The 3,825-nt window shown below is 47.6% G+C and overlaps 1 protein-coding gene across 2 annotated transcripts in view; it reads left to right on the top strand.

The window, feature by feature from the left end:
* The first annotated feature begins 270 nt into the window (after positions 1 to 270).
* AFF4 (ALF transcription elongation factor 4) overlaps positions 271 to 3,825 on the top strand; it is a 96,459-nt gene continuing 92,904 nt past the window's right edge. The window contains exon 1 of one of the 2 annotated variants that reach the window (XM_059417561.1): positions 271 to 1,138. The gene's annotated coding sequence lies outside the window, so the exon portion shown is untranslated. The remainder of the gene's footprint in view (positions 1,139 to 3,825) is intronic. The other variant, XM_059417560.1, reaches the window with a different exon arrangement.

The raw sequence follows: 3,825 nt of genomic DNA, 5'->3' as shown, positions 1-3,825 counted from the left end.
AGCTGGAGGTAGTTTCTCTGAACAGTTAACCACCAAACAGAGTTCTGTGAGACCCTTCGAAAATCCTGTCTGGTCTGTAACCATTATTTTACTCTCAATTAAATTACAGCTTGCCCTGACTAGCAGGATGTTAAAAGATGAAGGAAAGAGTTGAAAATGATATTCTGAAGAACAGTATTAGTGGCAGAAAACGTTTCGATGACGAACAAAAAAAGGGTTGGCGAGGTTTCATGGAGAAGTCCAAGGGAGGTTCCTAGCATCCTCCCGCGTGAGTCCTCGGAGACTTCCTTTCTCTGCCGACCTGTTGAGGGCTGCTGGACTCGGGGCATCGACGTCAGCACCGGGAAGCCGGTCCAGGGGGCTCAGGGTTCGGTTAGACCCCGGCCAGGGGCGGACAGCCTGAGCCCCGTCACCTGAGCCCCAGAACCGGTAGATCCGGCTAGGCCCGGCCCCGCCCTTCCGAACCTCGGTAGCGGCTACGTGCACAGGAGGGTGTGATCTGCAGGCCGGGTCCTGCCCGACCGCCCTGCGCCCCGCGGCCACGGGGCCCAGGAACTCGGGCCTAGGCCACCCGGGCCAGTGCTTCCGCCTGTCCCGGGTCGTCCGACCCGACAGCCGCGCAAGTCACCGCCCCGTGTCGCCTCCCGTCACTGCAGGCCCCGCGGCCCCGCAGCCCCCAGCATTTCTGGCGGGGTGGGGCGCGGCGTCGCCACGTGACGCCTCGCCCCCGCCCGGCCTTGGTCACATGGGTGGCACGGCCGCTGCGTCAGTCGCAGTCCTGGCTGCGGGAGCCGAGTCGCCGTCGCCGCCGCCGCCTCCAGCGGACGGGGCGGGGATCCCGGTGCCAGGTCCTCGTCGGCCCGCCCCTGCCGCCTCAGTCGGCCGTCCCGGCCTGGGCCCGACCGTCATGGAGCGGGGCGGGACCTCCGCCTGTTCCGTGTGAGGCGCGTCGCCGCCGCCCCCGCCTGCTCCTTTCCAGACCTCCCGAACCTTCGCCGCCGCCCGGAGCCCCTCGCCCTTGGCAGCCTGTCGCCGCCCCCCGGGCGGGCTCGAATGCGCGTCCGGTGAAGGTGCAGGCCGGGTGCCGCCGCTGCCGCAGCTGGGAGATGGTTCGGGCCTAGCGGAGCAGGGATTGGAGGTGAGAGGGGCTGACGGAACTGGCTGAGGGCCGGGCCTGGTTTGGCCGCCGGGTGGGGGTGGGGAGACGGAGAACCGGGTCCGCCTGGGGGCTCGGGGAGATCTTCCAGGCCCGGGCAGCTCGACCCGGCTTCGCCTCTCTTTTTTCCGTTTCACCGTCCCCCCCCCCCCCCCCCCCGACAAAAAAAAAAAAAAAAAAGGCTAACCCATCCTAACAAAAATTCCCAGAAATCCCTCTTTTCGCCGTTTCTCCTCTACGCTTTCGTTTCTTAATCCATTCCTTCCCTCAGGAATTCCAGCGACTGATTTGTTACTTTTTAATACCCTCTTCAATGGGAAGTTATTCCTAGTTAAAGAGAAAATAGGCCCAGATTCTAGCTATCATTACCCAACTAGTTCTCGCTTTCCTTCTCGCGATCCTGCGCACGTCTCCCCCCCCCCCCCCCTTCTCTGCAAAAAAAAAAAAAAAAAAAAAAAAAAGGAAAAAAAATTTTCCACCTTCGTCTAGGGAAGGGGATTGACTAGAAATGGGAATGTGGGGGGTGTAATACTTGAATACCCCCCATAACTTCGCAATCTGTCTGTTAGCTAGTTATCCCGATAGCCTGTATTTGGATATTGATGTTTAGGCCTTTCCTCCAGCTGCCTGTGCCCGGGGTTAATCTCGTAATTGACGTCAGTGCTTTGTTCCTTCCACTTTGCTGTTCTTCCACTCTTTGAGGATGGATCATGGGGTCTAGGACTTTGAGGAGTATCTTTATTGCTTTTTCTCTCACAATGGATATCATTTATAGGAAGTTGAAAGTACAAATCTGAAATGCTCGTGTATGGAGTTCAAGTGAGACGAAGAGTTCGATTTAGGGTTCTCGCAGTCAGTTGCAATTCAGAATTGTACCATCTCTTTCCTGATGGCCTTATGGAAATTTTAACCTAAGGCCAACCCCTTTTCCAGTGACCGGTATTTGTCTTGATGGCATCTAAGCTCGAAGAGTCTGTGAATAAGATGTTTTTAAATGTGACGTCTAAAATACGTGTTGATTTTTAGGACTCAGGTGTTAAAAGCTCAGAGCTTTGTCCATATTGATTCTGCAAAGCTTTGTAAAGTGCTTTTTTTATTTAACTGTACTTCGACTTATCAAAATTGAAATATTTATGAGAATTTTCTTAATTTGGCATTTGATAAAGAGCCTTTGTGGTCTGCGAATGTGCTTGGAATCATCTTTGGTCCTATGTGCATAAAGAAGTGTTGGCAGGTGGCCACTTGGTTTTTAACAAAGCTGGCTTCTTTAAATTTCTCAGGTTTATTTTCCTTATTCATCACTGCATCCTTAATTCTCTAAATATTAAAAAAATACCTCAAGAAATTAGTTTTACTTATCTTTTAGAGTCACTTTACCTGGATGCAATATATATACATATATATTTTTTAATATCAGTATTTTCATTCAGTTTGTGGTGGCTTGCATGCTGATAACTTTGGCTTTTTTGTTAGCTATGCAGGAACCGTAGGCAAATTCTACTTATAGTAAAATTTTGAGTCAGTTGGGGACAAGATAGCAGGTCTGTGAATGGCCCAACCTTTACTGCCTGGGTAAAAAAAAAAAAAAGAGCTTAACTGTGTTAATTGGAAAGTGCTCAACAGTTTTGGGGTGTAAAGATGATTGTACAGTGCTTTGGTGAAGCTCTGTTATTAAGAATTACTAAAGATAGAATATTTTCATTCGATTCACTTTCTGCTTGTCAGATGACATAGATTATCTGTGTTCTTGAGCTATTGTATGGCTTTTGTAACAGTTGGTATGTTCTCCTTTTGTATTGTAATTTTCTTATAGGTCTTTTGTAGTGTGCTTAGAACAAGAACTATATTTATATTTCTCCTGTCCTCCCCAGTATTTTATACAACTATTAGATTGAATTTGAATATGATACCCAACCTAAGATTTCACAAAAGTGTAAAGAAAACTGTATGAACAAGTAAGTGATCAGTATTTGAAGGGGAAAATGTGACTTTCAGCTGCAGAAGATGACAGAAGATGAAGCCTTCTAAAAGTTCTTTATCTTACCTTTTTTGAAGAGTTAAGGTAAATGTCATGGCTTTATGTGTACCTGAGAGGAACAAAGAAAACAGGTATTTCTTCTTTTGTGGCCATCTACTGGTTTGGAATGAAGTCCAAAATGTATAAGGCCTTCTCTTCAAAGTATTTTTCATAAAATCAAAGAGGTGTTCTTATAGGTATTGAAGACACACCTGAACAATGATCCGGAAGTGCCATGTGTATTATAAGAGTTGAAGTTTTATTTTTTATTTTAGCTCTATGCTCCGGGTAGCTTACTATTAAAACTTTACTTGTGTCAAATATACTAAAAAAAAATTTTTTTTAAACTTTCCTATATAATGTACAGGTTTCCCAGCTTTTGAACTCCCAGTCCTCATTATATTTACTCATTTTCTTTTTCATTTCCTCTGATAAGTTGGAATGATTATGCTTGATTTCTGGGAGGGTGTGTGCCAGTCTCTGTTATTGTGAAAAAAGGTGTAGTCAGTGATTAAAGACTGCTTAAAGGCCAACCTCACTTTGCTGCTTTTTCCTTTCATTTAAGAAAAGCACCTCTAGGGGCGCCTGGGTGGCTCAGTGGTTAAGCCGCTGCCTTCAGCTCAGGTCATGATCTCAGGGTCCTGGGATCGAG

The sequence above is a fragment of the Mustela nigripes genome, chromosome 12, assembly GCF_022355385.1.
Source record: "Mustela nigripes isolate SB6536 chromosome 12, MUSNIG.SB6536, whole genome shotgun sequence".
Taxonomy (NCBI): Eukaryota; Metazoa; Chordata; class Mammalia; order Carnivora; family Mustelidae; genus Mustela; species Mustela nigripes.
The sequence above is the reverse complement of the archived record's forward strand: the minus strand, read 5'-3'. Positions and strand labels throughout refer to the sequence as shown.